Source organism: Chlorocebus sabaeus, chromosome 8 (assembly GCF_047675955.1).
Source record: "Chlorocebus sabaeus isolate Y175 chromosome 8, mChlSab1.0.hap1, whole genome shotgun sequence".
In the NCBI taxonomy this organism is placed as follows: domain Eukaryota; kingdom Metazoa; phylum Chordata; class Mammalia; order Primates; family Cercopithecidae; genus Chlorocebus; species Chlorocebus sabaeus.
Genome location: NC_132911.1, coordinates 95,109,057 through 95,129,269, shown reverse-complemented (window position 1 = coordinate 95,129,269; position 20,213 = coordinate 95,109,057). Strand labels below are relative to the sequence as shown.

Here is a 20,213-nt window from a genome sequence, read left to right as displayed (position 1 = left end):
CTCCGCTGGGCAAAAGTTGACAGGAATGACAGGAAGCAGCAAAACTCTTCGTTCTCTTTTTTCTTTCTTTTTTTTTTTTTTTAGATAAGGTCTCACTCTGTCACCCAGGCTGGAGTACAGTGCCATGACCATGTCTCACTGCAACCTCCACCCCCCAGGCTCAAGTGATCCTCCTATTTTAGCCTCCTGAATAGCTGCGACTACAGACAAATGCCTGGCTCTTTTTATATTCACTATTTATTTATTTATTTATTTATTTATTATGTATTTATTTATTTATTTTGTAGAGACAGGATCTCACTGTGCTACCTAAGCTGGTTTCAAAATCTTGGGCTCAAACAGTCCTCCTGCCCTGGCCTCCCAAAGTACTGGAATTACAGGTGTGAGCCACTACACCTGGCCTCTTCTAACTCCTGATACTTCAATAATGAGTGTTCTTCCTTTGCCAGAGAGATTTCAGAAGATGACCCACACTTTGGCTTAATGCAACTGTGTAAACTCTGTCATAGAAACTGCAAAAAGTAAAATTTACCATTTGAAAGTAATGCTAAATTACATTCACAAGTATAAGCACTAGAAAATGGAAACAAAAGAGGTCATGCTGATATAACCTCTTAATGTGTTAATTACAATATTTAGGCCAGGTCTTAAAATTCTTGTTGGCAAGCCCAGTGCAGTAGCTCACGCCTGTAATCCCAGCACTTTGGGAGGTTGAGGCAGGAGGCTTATGTGAGCCAAGAAGTTTAAGACAAGCCTGGGCAACGTGTGAAACAATGTCTCCTAAAAAAAAAAACAAAAACAAAAAAAACAAAAAAAAAAAACAAAATTAGTGTTGAGTGTGGCAGCGAGTTCCTGTAGTACCAGTTACTTAGGAGGCTGAGGTGAAAGGATGATTTGAGCCCAGGAGGTAGAGGTTGCAGTAAGCTGTGGTCACACTACTGCATGCCAACCTGGGTGACAGAGTGAGACCCTGTCTCAAAATATACATATATATATATTGTTGGCAAGTGAGATTAACTCTTAAAGAAATCAGAGGGAAGGATAACAATGAGATCTCCTTTTATCAAGAGGTCACAGTGATGAAAATGAGAAATATAAAGTGATATCTGGCACCACTAGAGCATAAATTGCAAAATATACTATTTCTTTATTTTGGTCATAATACAATAACCCCTTGGCCAAAAGCAATAATGCTCTGAACCTGAATTACAGTGGATTTTCCCAGGCTCAAATCTGAAAATTTGAACCTGTGTTCTCATCCAAGTTCTACCACATCCTAGGTTTATGATCACAGAAAACCTACTGAAATTCTCCAAGCCTCATTATCATCTATAAATTATTAGAGTTAATTTTGCCTTATTTTGTAGAGTTGTGTAAGGTGAATGTCAAATAATATATGCAAGGGCTTCGAAACCTATAAAATGCTTAACCTATGATGTAGGAAGAACAACAGGGGATGTCATACATATTTACCTAGTATGGAAAACCAGTCACCAGTTTCGAAAACGTAGAAAGGGCCACACTACATTTTCTAACTCTGTAAAACTTAAAAGAGTCTAATGCAGAAGGAAATGTATTTAAATTGTTTACAGTTTAGCAGCCACCTTTTACTCAATACATAATAACGAAAAGAATATGGGGTGCCAATGTGGATTTCAGGCAATCTGCTACTGCCAACTCAGGATGCCAAAGCAGCAGCTTCTGCTACGAACAATTTTTAGTGACTGTATTTGTCAAAGAGAGATGTTCTGAGGGAAATACCCAAGCAATCAATTGTGTTGGCACAAGTGGAACATGGTGAATTTTTTTTTGTTTTTTTTTGTTGTTGTTGTTGTTTTGCAACTTTTGATCTGTGGTCAGTTGGTTTTCATCCTGAAAACACAATCAGCTATGAAACACATTGAACCAATTATTCCCAATTTCTCTACTAATAAGTTAGTTCCAACTTATGACATTGACTCTTACAAGCCACGAGGATGAAATTAACATATTACTGAGGTATGATGAAAACCAGAGTTGAATTTTCATTTAGGCCAAATGTAGAATACAAGTCTGTGAAGTGGCGAAACCAGTGTGCGTACATGGAATTTATGCATACTTGGAATGCTGGAAAATTTGCATCAGTATGACAAGTAATCTTGAGGACTTGTATAGACCATCATCATTTTACCTTCTGTTTTCCACTCGTTTCCTAAACTCCAGTGCCTCCTGAGAGGGTTAAATGATTTGCCCTGCCTGGGAAACAAAGGTTACCTAACCTTAAGTGGTCACCTACCATACCGCGTCAAGCTAAACTACCATCTTCTAGTAGCAGCTTCTTTGTCATTTCCACAATTTAAAAGTTACAAACAAAAGAGTCCAGAAGAAGTTCAAGATATAAAAAGAGTTCAACCATTTCAAGTATTAAAAAACATGGGAACCTACTTGCAATGCAAATGAGAAAAGATGAATTATGCTCTTTTAAAATATCTAAAGACTCAAAATATATAGAATGTATATTGTAACATTCTACTTGTATACATCATTATACTTTAAAAAAAAAAAATCCTCCTACCAAAAGATAAATCTTTAACATGGAGAGTTCTTGACTCTGAAAGGTCAAGTTCCTTAAAGACCCCATTTCTGATACAAACCACTGGGCATATGAAGGATGATTAAAAACATATGAGGTTTAACTGAGAAGAAATTTCTCTCTTCTGAATGACAAACTTCTTCATTACCCAAGACAATGGCAGACGTGTTAAGAGGGAAGAGGAAGAAGAGAAGTAGTAAAGGAAGGGGAACTAGCGGAGAATGGGGAGGAGAGATTTAAGAACTCCCTCTTTTCCCACCACTCAAATTTTAGTAGCTTATTCACACTGACATTAGGAATCTGGCATACAGAGGCTGGTGTACACAGCTCAAAGGTCACAAGTACACAAGCAACACAAGCTTTGCAAGAGGGGCGCATAGATTGAACCATGTTTATCTTCAAACTGAAGTATGTGAAATGGAGCTTTCCTAGAATCCTGTGCTTGGAGACCCAGTATTTAAATTTGATATCAATTTAAAAATCAAGGATTTTTAAAGCTAATTACTTAATAAACAGCCACATCATCTCCTTTTACCAGTAATACGGATGATAATATTTCTAATCTAGCAAGCCAACTCCCAAAAACCTGGCCATGCAATATTTCATGAGGAAATTAATTTCATACAGTATAGTTCAGCTATTTGTAGTAATGCTGTTGTTGCGGGCTAATGCTGAAATCCTCTGACATACATTATCAAGATTCACTAGCATGATACTATTTGGTAATGCTTCTGTAAACACCATGTGTTCCACATTAATTGAATGTATCTCAGATTTCAGGCCAATTTTTTTTTGCAAGTAGCCTTCGAATATTTTAAAATAACAAAGAGTACGTAGGAAACAATTATATTAGCCAAGTGAATAGAATATAGAATGCATTTTAGGTTATGTTGGTTTGTCTGGTATCTGGCTTTTACATTATACCAAATCACTTATTGGTCCATTCAATTAATATTTATCAAATACCTACTAAGAGTTAGGCATAGCACTGTTGTAGAATACACAGCTTCTCACGATACAGTTCACATCCTAAAAGATTGTATAAAGAGATGTGAAATGATGACGTTGGTAAAGGGGACTGTTAACTAGGATCATGAAGAATGATATAGGTGACTGGATGGTAAAATCTGAAAAGTTGTTTGGGTGGGGCCTGAAATGTTAAAGAGCCCTGTGTTGTATGCTGAGTAATATATTCAGGTTTGGGGGAAAGAGTTAAATTGCTGATGACATTAAGAAAACAGTTCAGTCCTATTCGGAGATATGGGAGAAAAAACCTCTATGTGACCAGAGGTCTTGAGAAGAACAAAGCTGAAGTATTCATACTTTCTGATTTCAAAACGTATTTAAAAAGCTATAGTAATCAAAGCAGTGTGGTACTTGCAAAAAAGATATATAGACCAATAAAATAAAATAGCCCAGAAATAACCCCATGCATACATGGTCACATGATTTTTGACAAGCGTACAAGACCATTCAATGAAGGAAAGGACAGTCTTTTCAACAAATGGTGCAGGGAAAATTGTATATGCATATGCAAATGAATGAAGTTGGACCCTTACTTAACACCATATACAAAAATTAATCAAAATGGTTCAAAGATCAAAATATGAGACCCGAAATTATAAAATTCTTAGAAGAAAACATGGAGCAAAAGCATCACAACATCGGATTAGGCAGTGCTATTTTTAATATGACATGAAAAGCATGGGCACCAAAAAAAACTAAACAAATTGGGCTTCATGAAAACTTTAAAAATCTGTGCTTCTAAAGACACTATCAACAGAATAAAAAGGAAACCCACAAAATGGGAGAAAATATTTGCAAATCATATATCTGATAAGTGTTAATATCCAGAATAGATAGACAACTCCCAAAACTCAACAAAAACAAATATCTGATTCAAAAACGGGCAAAGGATGTGTATAGACATCTCTCCAAAGAAGGTATACAAATTTCTAATAAGTACATGAAAAGATGTTCAACATCACTTATCATTAAGAAAATGCAAATCAAAACTACAATGAGAGAGCACCTCACATCCATTAGGATGACTACTATCACTCACACACACACACACACACACACACATACATACACACATACACACACAGAAAATAAGTTTTGGCAAGTGTATGTAGGAATTGCAACACCTGTGTTCTGTTGCTGGGAATGTAAAATGGTATAGCCAATACAAAAAGCAGTATGATGGTTCCTCAAAATATTAAAAATAGAATTACCGTATGGTCCAACAATTCCATTTGGGGGTATACATGCAAAAGAAACGTTGAAAGCAAGATCTCAAAGACATATGTTTACACTGATATTTATAGCAGCATTATTCAGAGTAGCTACAGTGGATACCCAAGTATCCATCAATGGATGAATGGATAAATAAAATGTAGTATATAAAAACAATAAAATATTATTCAACCTTATAAAGGAAGGAAATTCCAAAAATGTAACAACATGGATGAACCTTGAGGACATTATGCTAAATGAAATAAGCCAGTCTCAAAATGGCAAATACTGTATGATTCCACTTACATGAAATACTTAGAGTCATCAAAATCACAGAGAAATAAAATAGAATGGTGGTTTCCAAGGGCCAGAGGAAGTGAGGAACGGGAGTTATTATCTAATGAGTATAGAGTTTCAGTTTTACAAGATGAAAAAACTTATGGAGACATACGTGTAAAAGAAAAATAAAAACCTGGGACCTCAAATCTATAAGCCAAAAGGAAAAGAAATAAGCTGAAAGCTGAGTCATGCAAGAAATGCCTTTCCTTTTGTTACTAAGCAGATAGCTACAGATAAAGGTTAAATATCTCCACAGGTAGCCACTCTATGTTTACCTTATCTTATGTAAGGTGCTGATATACTGAGGGCAAGAGGAATACATAGTTAATAATTCCCCTACCTGCTCCTATTCCCTTGCTACATTTGGATTACCACATCCTCCCTCTTCCTCCTCCAGCCTGCTTTTCCCCTTTAAATATTGAAGCCCATAGAATCCTTTGGAGAAAAGCACAGACCACAGACCATTTTTTTGTGACGCCATGTTCGTTTCCGCTGGGCATGTCCTTAACCTTGGCAAAATAAACTTCTAAATTCATTGAGAACTGTCTCAGATACTACTTGGTTTACAAGTGGTGGAGGTGGTTGGTGGTTACATAACCTTGTAAATGTATTTAATACGGCTGAATTATATACTTAAAAATGGCTAAGATGGTAAATTGTGTGCTTGTGTATTTTTCAACATTTATATATATGTATGTGTGTGTATGTATATATGTAATCATTTAGGAGGTCAGGAGTTTTCAGAATGGAATGTAGAATATGATAAAGAATCTAATTGACAATGATTATGCTTTTTACTGTCTCCATAGGCTTTATAAGTTCTGCCTTTTACAGAAGGTTATTTAAATGGAATCATATAATATGTGGTCTTTTCAGACTGGCTAAATGGATGCAACGACCTCAATGAAATGGGTTGCAAAAGAATGTGCTAACATAAATAATTTTGAAAATGACTAGAGTCTGGAAGACTAAAGGCAAAAAGAAACACTAGACTCTAACTGCTGAAGTTGTTTCCCATGGGGATAGGGGTTAATAATTCTGAAACCACTGTTGCAGCGAATCCATATGGGTATAGCTCTGCAGCAACCTCAACTCTTGCTTCCTCGGAAGAAAGAATTCAACTGAGGGGCATAAGGCAGAAGGAGAGACTGAGACAATTTTACAGCAGGAGTGAAAGTTTATTAGAAAGCTTTAGAGTAGGAATGAAAAAAAAAAAGTAAAGTACACTTAGAAGGGGGCCAAGCAGGCAACTTGAGAGACCAAGTGCACTGTTTGACCTTTTGACTTGGGGTTTTATATGCTGGCATGCTTCTGGGGTCTTGTGTTCCCTTTCCTGTGATTCTTTCCTTGGGGTAGGCTGTCTGCATGCATGCTGGCCTGCTAGCACTTGGGAGAGGAGCATGCGAAGTATGTTTACTGGAGTCATATGCATGCTCACTTGAGGTGTTCTTCCCTTCCCAGTTGAATTTCCCTGGAAGGTCATATATGAGTTAAACTCTGCCATTTTGCCTCTTAATACACATTCTTTTTTTTTTTTTCTTTTTTTTTATACTTTAAGTTCTAGGGTACAAGTGCACAACATGCAGGTTTGTTACGTATGTACACATGTGCCATGTTGGTGTGCTGCACCCATTAACTTGTCATTTCCATTAGGTATATCTCCCAATGTTATCCCCCCCCTTCCTCCAACTCCACAACAGGCCTCAGTGTGTGATGTTCCCCTTCCTGTGTCCAAGTGTTCTCATTGTTCAATTCCCACCTATGAGTGAGAACATGCGGTGTTTGGTTTTTTGTCCTTGTGATAGTTTGCTGAGAATGATGGTTTTCAGCTTCATCCATGTCCCTACAAAGGACCTGAACTCATCCTTTTTATGGCTGCATAGTGTTCCATGGTGTATATGTGCCACATTTTCTTAATCCAGTCTATCATTGGTGGACATTTGGGTTGGTTCCAAGTCTTTGCTATTGTGAATAGTGCCACAATAAACGTATGTGTGCATGTGTCTTTATAGCAGCAGGATTTATAATCCTTTGGGTATATACCCAGTAATACACATTCTTGAGCCCACTCGCTTAACTCTTGAGATCTTATTGGGAAGCAGTCCTCACCCCCTTATTTCGTTTTAACATTCTTCTAAATCTAATAACTCGATTTGTCTCCTCTTGCTTTCAGGCCATCAAGCTCCAGATCCTCAGTGAGGGATGCCATCCTGCCAAATCACCCTTCTACAGGGGACCCATAAACTGCCCATCAATGGGACACAACAGAGGAAAAGTCCTGTCCCTGTGCCCCTTGGACTTGGCAGGATACCACTTTCAACAACCAATAGAGTCAACCCTGCCTTGACAGCTAACAAAAGGCCAAGATCCATAGAACCACCGGATTTTTCTCCGTTTTCTCCAAAAAAATTGGGGTCTTGGACCCTTATGGGGGGAAATGTTATAGTAGGTAGCTAGTCAGACATGAGCAGGGCAGTAGAGGGCCCCCCTCCGCCCCAACCTGGAATGTCAGGTGACCATCAAGTGGTAGTCAGGCAGTTGTTAAACTGTTTCTCTAAAATAATAATTGGTCCCAGCCAGCACCAGGGAAAGGAAGTCTCCCAATAGATAGAAGCACCTGACACTGGTTATCAGCAGCTTCTCACTAAGATCTTAAGAGTTGGGTAAGTGGGCCTAACCATGCATATTAAGAGGCAAATGGCAGAGTTTAACTGGCTTATGACTTCCTAGGGACATTTGCATGGCAAGGGAAAAACACCTCGAGTGAGACTGCATATGACTCCAGTAAACACACTGCACATGCTCCCCTCCCAACCAAGTGCTAGCAGGCCACCATACATGCAGACAGCCCACCTCAAGGGAAAAATCAGGGGATAGGGAACGCAAGACCCCGGAAACATGCCAACATATAAAACCCTAAGTCAAAAGATCAAATAGTGCACTTGGTCTCTCAAGTGGCCCGCTTGACCCTCTCCCATGTGTACTTGATTTTCTTTTTGTTCATGCTCTAAAACTTGGCTTGGTCTCTCCTTCTGCCTTATGCACCTCAGTTGAATTATTTCTTCTGAGAAGGCAAGAATTGAAGTTGCTGCAGAACTGTACCCACACAGATCCACCACCGGCAAATATACTGGAATTGCAATATATATTATATTGCAATATATTATTATATATTTTATATAATGGAATTGCTAACTTAAGCAAATGGATGGTGAGTGGTGGGAGCCAGGTTCTCACTGCTGGAGGGGGAGGTTTCAGACAAACAAGGCCATAAAGCTAGAATGATCATTGTGGTAATGCATTAGGGTTGGAGACCTAAGTATATACTCATGTTTAACTTAATATAGGCATAGATGGATACATAAACACATATAGATATGATTACATACATATAAATTATACATAATATAATTAATATACACAACATATATTTTATTATGATCTCAAGAGTTGGGCGAGTGAGTTTAAGCATGTGTATTAAGAGGCAAAATTACTGGAATTCTGCACAGATTTGCCTTATAAGATTTGCTGTATAATTAAACATAATTATATTATGTTTAATGTACATAAAAATATTTCTTGCTCTGTCAGATAAAAAGCTTAGATGCAACAACACCCCGGTAGCAATGAACATACCTACCATCTATATCTTAAAGTCTAACAACTTTCTCTAATAAAACAAACAGAGATCCTTAGAGAAATGGCTGATTCTAAGACTGAGCAGGGCATATGTAATACGAACCTGGATTATCTTATAGTACCAGAAAGGAAGTGTTAAACAAGTAAATAAACAAATAAGGGTGTCAAGGCCAGACACAGAGCCAACTGAAAGAGTTCCCAATGTCCAAAGCCAGGACAATTTGAAGAGCAAAATAAATAAAGTAGTATTGGATTATAACCAAAGAACAGAACAAATATCCTAGAGTCCATACTAATATAAATGATTGACTAAATAAATAAATAGGGGAGAATAGGCAAATCTATTCAGAATTCCAGTAATTTATGCAGACACTACCCACTCATTAACTCCCCACTTGACATAACCTCCACTCCTTAAGTGTGGGCTATTCATAATGACTTATTTCCACAGAATACAGTATGGAAAGGGAGAAAATAGAGTAACTGACAAGCACTACCTCAGCCAGGTGATCAAGTTAACATCAACAATGATAAGTGTTGTTATAGTTTATGATGTGGTGAGACTGTCACTTGTTTAATGAGAGTAGAGTTTCAGTTTTACAAGATGAAAAGAGTTGTACAGATGGATGATGGTGATGGCTGCTCAGCATTATGAATGTATTCAATGCTACTGAACTAAACACTTAAAAATTGTTAAGATGGTAAACTTGTGTATTTTATCACAATTATATGTAGACACACACACACATACACACACACACACCTCTTCCTCCTAAAAATATATAAGGCCAATCTAATCATGGTAAAAAACATCAAACATATCCCGATTGAGGGGCATTCTGTAGACCACCTGACCAGTACTCCTCAAAAGTGTCAAGATTATTAAAAATTTAAAAAGTCTCAGCAATGTTCAGTAATGAGGAAACTGAAGAAAGACAGGACAATTAAATGTAATGTGGTATCTTGGATGGGATCCTGGAACACACAATAAAAGGACATTAGGTAATAATTAACAGCCAGGCATGGTGGCTCACGCTTATAATCCCAGTGCTTTGGAAGGCCAAGATGAAAGGATGGCTTGAGGCCAGGAGTTTGAGACCAGCCTAGGCAACATAGTGAGACCCCATTTCTACAAAAAAAATTTAAAAATTGGCCTAACATTTAAAAAATTGGCATGGCAGGTGCCTATAGTCTTAGCCAGTCATGAGGCTGAGGTGAGAGGGTAACTTGAGCCCTGGAGTTCCAGGTTACTGTGAGTTATGATTGCATCACTGTACTCCAGCCTGAGCAACAGAGTGAGACTCTGTCTCAAAAAAATAAATAAATAAATAAATAAATAAATAAATAAATAAATAAGGAAATCTGAATACAACATATAGACTTTAGTTAATAACAAAATATCAATCTGGTTCATTAATTGTGACATACCATCCTAATGTAAGATGTTAGTAACAGGGGAAACTCTGTGGGTTATATGTAAATTCTGGGTACTATTTTTGTGCTTTGCTGCAAATCTAAAATCATCCTAAGTGAAAGTTACTAAAAATTAAAAAAAGAAAAGAAAACCCCCTCCACCTGTTCCACAGAATCTTCAGGTAAGTCTAAATTTCTCACCAAAGTGTGTGCTATTCACAAAGAGTTCCTGAATCCTGTCTACATCAACACAGGGAAAAAGAAAGACTAGGAAGAGCACCAAACAGCCGGGTTTTAGAGGTATGGCATGTGTGCAAATAGCCACACCAAGACAAAGACATAAACCACACATATAAAAGAGAGAAATAGAAAATGTGCCACTGGATTTCAGAGGGAGAAGGGAATATTGCTGGATAGGATTTAAATTGTGAGCTTGACACTTAAGGAGGAAAACCATTAGAAAGCATTCAAAAAAGAGGGAAGAGTGTGAGGATGGAACAGGGCAGCATGGGATATGTTCAGAGCAAGTTTAGAAGGAACGAAACTAGCCAAAAGTGAGTAACAGAAAATAAAGCAAGACATTTTGAAGTCAGAATATAGTCCACTGTAAAAGTAGTGAAAAGGGAGTTTTGCAGGAGTGAATGACACCACTTTTCCATACATTCATTAAACACCTGATCTTGCCAAGAACTATGCTGCACACTGACTCAAACATCAGATCTGCACTTTGGTAGGAATGATCTCATGTTAGAATGGCCATTAAAGTGTTAGTATAACAGGAATAGTAAAGGAAAAAGGAAAAAGTCACCTAAACTAGACAGAGCAGGAATGGAGAGTAGAGAGATGAGCCAAGTACACATTACTCCACAAACTGATCATATGTTCAGGAAATGTCTGTCTGAATTTTGTGGAATTCATCAGAAATTCACTGGACTTTAGAATCATCTTTATTGGGAATTACATGGTTGAAGGGGCACCATCATCTTTTCAGTTCTCAGACACTTCAAGAAAAAACTAGCCTCTGATGCTAGATATTATGAAAGTCAGAACTGCTAGGAATGGAAAATTTGACTCCTCCTTCATATTTGTCTAAGAAATATGAGCTAAAGAAAACAATAGTCGTAAAGTGGGATGATAGGAAGCATGATATTATTAAAAGACACAGAGGTGTAAGGAGTTGTAGAGTTGTTGTGTTTTTGTTTCTCATCAGGTGTGAGAATATTCATAAGAAAAGGTGGGAGATTTTATTGACTAGGTCTCCACACTTGAGCTAGATGGATCCAACAAAATAACCATAAGCAAATTAGAGAAGTATACGTTTATTACTATTTGTTTATCAAGAACTGTTTTACAATTTAAACAGATACAGACACATTCCCTATCTTCTGGTAAAGGATGAAAAAAACCTCAATTTAATTTTCGTTATTTAACATAGTGATGCCACTAACATTTAACTGACCTTTTTCCTCTTCAATTTAATCAACTCACATTTATTAAGTACCAGCTGTTGGAATTATAGAGACAAATAGTCTCTGTTCTATAGAGACTCACAGTCTAGAAAAGGAGGCAAATGTGTAAAAAGTATTTCCTGGTAAATTGAGAAGCCCTATGAGGTAGGACATGAGCAATGTCTTACAGGAACACTAAGAGGAATCACATATAAGCATGTCAAGAGATCCAGGGAAGGCTTCTCTGAGATGATTATATTTGAGCTGAACCTTGAAAGACACAGGCGTCATACAAGTGGCATGAGAATGGGGCCTGGCATGCCTAGAGAATGACAGGCACATAGCTGTGGAGCCAAGAACATTGTCCTGCCACATGGCACATGCCTGGTACCCAGGCTGCCACTATTATTAATGAGGTAAAATATGGGAAAGACCTAGAACAATGCCTGTCCCTAGAAGTAGATGGATTAAGTTTCCTTGCTTCCTTTGTCAACACTAGTTTAGAAATCTGCATAGCAGCAGTTAAGAAAGTGTATATTGGAGTCTGACTCCTACTGTGCTAATTCCTAATTACAAGATACTAAATAAGTCACTCTATTAGTCTGTTCTCACATTGCTGTAAAGAACTACCTGAGACTGGGTAATTTATAAAGAAAAGAGGTTTAGTTGACTCACAGTTCCACAGGCTGTATAGGTAGTATGGCTGAGGAGGTCTCAGGAAACTGACAATGATGGCAAAAGGGCAAAGGGGAAGCAAGTATGTCTTCATATGGTGGCAGGAGAGAGAGAGAACGAAGGAGTAAGTGCCACATACTTTTGAACAACCAAATCTCATGGGAACTCACTATCACAGGAACAGCAAGGGAGTAATCCGCCCCCATGATCCAATTCCTTCCCACCAGGTTCCTCTCTTAACATTGGGGATTATAATCCAACATGAGTTGTGGGTGACAACACAGAGCCAAACAATATCAGTTAGTTTACCTTCAGTATCTCTATCTGTATAATAGGGAATTATTCCTAAATAATTTTTCCTAAAATGTTAATGAGGATTGAATATATGAATACATGTAGTAAGCTTAGAACAGAGCTTGTCAAATACTAGGCTAATAAATATAATTATTTTTGTACATGAGGAAAGTTTTTTTATAATTTTAAGAATGTCATAATTCTAACTTGATTAAGTTTATTACTTCTTAGCTTTGCCAGATACAAACACAGGTGGAAAGATTTAGATTAAACAGAGTAATGACTTTCTGCTGTAATGGCTGTAAAACAGTGAAACATCATCAAAAGAGATTTCAGATTGTCCTCCTCCTGCATTACAAAAAAATGAAATTGATGATGTTTCTGAGAAGAGTAAGTATGATGTGTTGAATAGGCAGAATAAACTAGTTTTAAATCCTGCATCCCTTCTATACTCCTGATCCTCTTATTTGAAACATGCAAGAAAATGCAACACCAAAAGTAATTGAAGAATCTCCTATTTAGTTTACAGTTGTCTTTTTATCATCCTTGAAGGAGTAAGACCATGTGTCTCCAGAATGCACTAGTATCATAATACAAGGCTTTGTCACTAAACGTCACACCTTGTGTCACCCCACACTTTTACAATTGTTGAATATATGTTTATGACACAAACATATATAACTGACTTAAAGATAACCAAACCACTACAATATCATTATTCTAGTGAAGGCAGCCTACAGTAATGAACACACCTTTCTCAGTGCAAGAAAAATCAAAAAGACAAACTAGATTTCCCCATGGCAGAAATCTTGTCCTATGGCTCCTTCAGAAAAGTAGAGCTTGAGACAATTTCCAGAGGTGAATGGTCAAGGGACAATCCCAGACCCCTCTCAGCTCCTGGAAAAACAAATATGCAAATTGCTCATCACAGGGAATAATAAAAGCTGCAGGGAAAGGGGAACAATAGTTTTTAAAGTGCATTGGCTTTTATTATGTGTTTGTGTCCCCCGTAGAAATGCTTATCGATACTGGCACTTTAAAAGGTTCCACCTTGTCCTGAAATTAACATTTCATTATTGTGAGTGTGCAAGCAATTCCTTTCTTAGCTGCTACTGTTTTTACTGCTTTTAGCTAGAAAAATTTTCTTTTCTATGTGTAAAGTAGTACTAATGTACAAAACTGCATCAGTTCCACTAAAAGACTTTCTTATGAGACAATGTGCCTTAGAAATAGATGGTAGAACTGGAAACAATAAGATTATCACACCAGTCAATTCAGTCACTGCATTATCAACTGTCAGAAATTGCATGAGTTCTAATCACAAGAGTTGCTACTGTTACAAAACCATGGCAATAAATCTACAATATAAACAGCAATTGAAGTTTTGCTGAGTGAAAGAAACCAGACCAAAAAAAAAAAAAAGGGGGGGGGAAGGGAGAGTAAATGCATTTTTGTAAAATTCTAGAAAATGCAAACTAACTCATAGTGACAAAAAGTAGATCAGTGGTTGCTGTTAGGTGAAGAGGGGAGCTAATGGAATGGGACTACAAAGGTCAAGAAAAAAATTGTGAAATTACAGATATTTTTATTGTCTTGATGATAGGTTCATGAATATATACATATGTCAAAACATCAAATTGAACATTCTAAATATGTAGAATTTATTGCATGGCAATTGCACCTCAATAACGCTGTTTTTAAAAGGTCCACACTCTAATGTACAACACAGAAACTATCACATTACATTATTGTTGTATAAGTGCATTTTGTTTATATTAGCAATATAAATCAAATGGTAACAGAGAAGAGACAGAAAGTATTTATTTTGTCTGAAGACCAATGAGTAAGAGACATTGGGTGGTCTTATGTTTATGACGCAAACATTTATAGCTCACCTAAAAGATAATTAAACCACTACAATACCATTATTCTAGTTAAGGCAGCCTACAGTAATGAACACACCTTTCTCAGTTAGTACAAGAAAGATCAAAAAGAAAAAAGTGAATAATCATAATCAACAAAGAAGAACCTAATAGCTATATACTGATCTTTACACTCTGATAATCAGGGCTATATCTTTTTTCTCAAGTGCTCATGAAACACTCACAAAAAAAAAAAAAAAAAAAAATCGTACATTAGGTTACAAGGAAAACATTAGTAAATTAGGTAACATAAACTATTATAAACAGTACTCCCTGACTGCAATGAAATAACACTAGAAATTATTGACAAAATTGAAAAGCAAAAAGCCTCACCCACCTAAAATTAAAATCTCTTCTCCTAATTTTTGGGTAAAGGAGGAAATACAAACTGAAATCACAGAATTTTTATTCCTAAAAAATATTGAAGCAAAACACAACATATATGAAAATCAACAGAATACATTTCAAACAATTAGCATAGAGAAATTCAGAGCACTAAATGTTTATATCAATAAAAATGAAAAAAATAAAACAAATAAATTGAATTCCTAGATGGAAAAAGTAGAAAAAGAGCAACAACCAAACAATAAAATAATGGTAAATGGAAGGAAATCATAAAGATAAAAGCAGAGATAGAAATGGGAAAAAAGTAGACCTACTATTTCGAAATCCTGGTTTTCTTAAAAAAGTAACAAAATAGAAAAACCACTAGCTACCTGGATCAAGAACAAAGGAAAAAGCACAAATATAAAAATAGAAAATATCAAAGGGTAAAACATTGAAACAATTTTTTTAAATTACAACAGATGAAAGACCTACATGTAAATAAATTTGAAAAGTTAGAAAAAAATACAATTTTCCAATAAAATAAAGATTTCCAATTCTGGTTTAGAACTAGGCTGCTTAAACTGATCAATTTTTGTAGGAAAAACTGGAGAAGATCATCAAGAAATTATCTTACAAAACAGCACCAGGCAACAGATTATTTTACAGAGGAATTCTACAAAACCTCCAGTACTAGATATTCCAAAAGTACTATACATGCTTAAAAGCTTTGAGAAAGGACATTAAGAAAAAGTAAAACATTGAGACTTAGACTTGATAAAGAAAGAAAGAAAAGAAAACTACAAGAAAGAAAACTACAGACCAGTACCACTAAAGAAAAATGATGCAAAATACTAAAGAAGAAAATTAATAAAAGGAATCCAACACCACATTCAGAATAAATTAGACCGTGACCAACTGGAATTTATTCTTGCAATTTAAAGTTGTTTCAATATTAGGGAGTCCATTAATATAATAAATAACAGTTTAGAGAGAATAAAAGTAAGATTATGTCTATAGATGCTGAAAAAGCTTCAGCAATATTCAACATTTTTTCTAGTTTCTATTAAAAGCACAAAAATAGAACACAATTTATAATTTCTTAACATGACGAAACATATAAACTTTATTCATGAGGACTGCATTATAATTTGTGGAGATGTTAACGGCATTGTAAGTAAACTCATGAAAGGGCAAGAATGCCCACTACTTTCACGATTATCGAACATTATAATAGAGGTTGCAAAACCCAAAACAATTGGATTAGAGAAATCACCAGCCATATGATTTTGTAAAGAAGTAAAAATACCTCTTAAAAAATTCTAGCAAATTAATGAAAAATAAAACTAATTCAAATGCTGAAAGAATTCAGTAAGATATGAGGATACAAATTTAACATACAAAAATCAATAGCTTTCAAAGACAGGAACAATAGCCAGCTGGAGGACATAATGGTAAAGAAAACTCCACTTACAATAGCAACAAAGAAGATTAAATACGTGGGAATAAATTTGACAAAAATGTGCAAAACCTGTAGGAGGAAAATTTTAAAACATTCTGAAAAACACAAAATTAGATTTGAACAAAATGAAAAGCATCCTCTGTTCTAGGACAGGACAAATCAACATCATAAAGATGTCAGTTTAAGACAATCCCAATAAAAGTATCAGCAAGTTTCTTTTTATACAGCTATGCAAGTTTGTGCTAAAATTCATAAGGAAAACAAACATGCAAGAATAGCCAAGAAGACACACAAAAATTAAAAATACAAAGGTTGACTAGTCCTACCCTACATTAAACCATTCTATAAAGTCTCTGCAAAACAGGATGCTACTTTCACAAGAATAGATTTAAAGACAGTAGAATAGCAAAGAAAGTCCCAAAATTGATATAAGTACATATGGAAATGACAATGGTGGCATCTTAAGTGATGGAGGTAAAGATGGACTTTTTAATAAACGTTGCTGGCACAACTAGACAGCAACTTAGAAAAAAATAAAATTATATCCGTATCACACACCATTCACAAGCATAAACTCTACAATGATCGGGAATCTATATATACAAAGAATAAAAGAACTTAAATCATGGAAGTCTAGAAAAAAAATATGGATGATTTTCTCCATAAACTCAGTGTTGAAAGAGCTAACACTGACTCAAAATAATGGGCAATAAAAGAAACGACTGATAAATTTGACTACATAATTTTTTTAATTTGCATAGTAAAATAAAGTCAAAGTACAACTGCCAAATTAGAAGGAAATACTTGCAACATCTGTCACAGAAAAAGGGCTAATGTGAGACAGATATAAATAGACAATTCACAAAATTAGCACAAAATGATGTTAAACATACGAAAAGATGTTGAACCTCACTCATAATTAAAGAAATTCAAACTACTTTGAATACTATTTTCACCTGCTTGACTAAATTTGAAAAGGCTGAGAACACATTCTGTTGGTAAGTCTGAGGCACTCTCATACACTGCTGTGGAAATGTAAACTGACACAACCCCTTTGGCAGGGATTTTAACAATGTCTAACAAAACTGTATTTGCTTTTGTTTTGAATTTACCTTTTGACCCAGTAATCTCATTCTAGGAATTCACCTTGAAGAGATGTTCCTAACAAAATGAAAATCCAGATATATACCTACATAACAATAATAGGGAAGGGAAGTGACAGTTCTGAGTGTGCCTTTTTTTTTACAGTCCCATCTTGCTACAATAATAATTGAAATTAACAAATGTCAGACTCAGTTTATATTTTAAAATCATTAAATTATTACCTAGCATTATGTTTGCTATTTCTTGGTTTTCAGATTCCTGAATAGATCATTCATTTTTTTAAAATTATTATTATTATACTTTAAGTTCTAGGGTACATGTGCATAACATGCAGGTTTGTTACATATGTATACTTGTGCCATGTTGGTGTGCTGCACCCATCAACTCGTCAGCACCCATCAACTCGTCATTTACATCAGGTATAACTCCCAATGCAATCCCTCCCCCCTCCCCCCTCCCCGTGATAGGCCCCGGTGTGTGATGTTCCCCTTCCCGAGTCCAAGTGATCTCATTGTTCAGTTCCTACCTATGAGTGAGAATATGCGGTGTTTGGTTTTCTGTTCTTGTGATAGTTTGCTGAGAATGATGGTTTCCAGCTGCATCCATGTCCCTACAAAGGACACAAACTCATGCTTTTTTATGGCTGCATAGTATTCCATGTTGTATATATGCTACATTTTCTTAATCCAGTCTGTCACTGATGGACATTTGGGTTGATTCCAAGTCTTTGCTATTGTGAATAGTGCTGCACTAAACATACGTGTGCATGTGTCTTTATAGCAGCATGATTTATAATCCTTTGGGTATATAGCCAGTAATGGGATGGCTGAGTCATATGGTACTTCTAGTTCTAGATCCTTGAGGAATTGCCATATTGTTTTCCATAATAGTTGAACTAGTTTACAATCCCACCAACAGTGTAAAAGTGTTCCTATTTCTCCACATCCTCTCCAGCACCTGTTGTTTCCTGACTTTTTAATGATCGCCATTCTAACTGGTGTGAATGGGAGAAAATTTTTGCAATCTACTCATCTGACAAAGGGCTATTATCCAGAACCTACAAAGAACTCAAACAAATTTACAAGAAAAAAACAACCCCATCAAAAAGTGGGCAAAGGATATGAACAGATATTTCTCAATAAAAGACATTCATACAGCCAACAGACACATGAAAAAATGCTCATCATCACTGGCCATCAGAGAAATGCAAATCAAAACCACAATCAGATACCAGATCATTCGTTTTTTCATTCAACAAGTTTTCCGAGAATCTACTATGTAGAGTTCTATGCTAGGTATAATGATGACTTTAAAATGCATTAAGATAGTATTAATACCCTCAAGAACTTTGTTCTTTAAATAATGTCTTACATAGAAAACAAACTAAAATATTATAGACTTACAAAACATTAGAGGAAAAGCAAAAAAAAAGGCAAAGAGCAAACTAAAATCAAAAATTTTATATAATGAAGACAGTTTGCTATAAGTATACATTTTAGTTTCACTCCAATTCCTTTATTGTTCTATGCTATTCTTTCTTCTAAAAATGCATAAATTAAAATTAAAGAGATAGATATACTAGAATCATCAAAATAATATTAAAGAATATAAGTCAAGTAAAGAAGTAGAGAAAGGGTTTTGTGTGGGGAAAATTAGACAAATACAAGCTACACTTTATGGGGAGAAACTTACTTGTCAGTTACAAGAAGAGAAAGAAAAAAAAAAAAAACACACACCCAATAAGTCACAGAGCCCTTATTATGTAATAACAGAAAGCAGATTAGTTCATCAATTGAATGTGTTGCCAGACACCAAAGCCCGTCCAGAACTTAATTCTATAACTTCCTGTAATACAAGAAGCAATAAATATCTTTATGGTATAAGCCTCCAGTAGCAGGGTTCTCTGTTCCTTGCAGCTGAGAGCATTTCTAACTGTGAATCAGATCAGACATGATTGTTTCAGACACTGTAACAATATAATCTTATTAACCTAAATAATTCTGTCAGCTGGATCTTCAGAGGGAAAAAAATCAACCTGAAACCAAATAATATGCAAGCAAAATCAAAACAATACACAAATAAATAAAACAAGGCAAACACACACTTCATATGTTTGTAGAAACTGGATACTTTGATTCAGTGGGTTTCAAATCTGATGTAATAAAAGGAAAAATGACTGATCAGCTAAATCCCAAAGATGCAGAACTCTTGAAGTTTCTAGTTGACAATGGAAAGATGAGTTTGGAGGTCAAATAAAGTCCAGCCATCTGCTTAAAATTTGGCTAAAACTTAAGTCACATATCCAAGATCAGAGCTAAAGAGGAAGAAAAGCAGATGTTTGATGAAGTTATAAGAGAAAATATGCAACTCTCTGAATCTGATTTTACATGTAATAAAAGGCCATGAAAACAATATTATTTTTATTATCTTTAATAATATTCTACTTTGCTCTTACAATTCTAGGGAGTTTCCTTTGGGGAAATGAGACATATACTTTTTATGTTAGAATCCTGGCTTTGACTTTTAGATGTTATCATTTTAAGTCATAATCCAAATATACTAGATAATAACAGAATACCTGATGTATGTTTCAAACTTTCAGAAGATGGTTAAAATGAGACTAAGTAGAAGGTTGCTGGGTCTTACTGCTAATTATGTATACTCTTAGATTTTTACTATACTAACATATACCTAAAACTAGTACTACACTATTAAATAACCTAAAACTACTTGTTTCATGCTTTGTAGAGTAAGAGAATATACAACTCTAGTAAAAACCATAA

The 20,213-nt window shown here is 35.6% G+C and overlaps 1 protein-coding gene across 1 annotated transcript in view; it reads right to left on the bottom strand.

The window, feature by feature from the left end:
* The window catches only part of SLC26A7 (solute carrier family 26 member 7), a 143,236-nt gene that overhangs the window by 76,284 nt on the left and 46,739 nt on the right, over window positions 1-20,213 (bottom strand). The gene's annotated exons all lie outside the window — the stretch shown is intronic.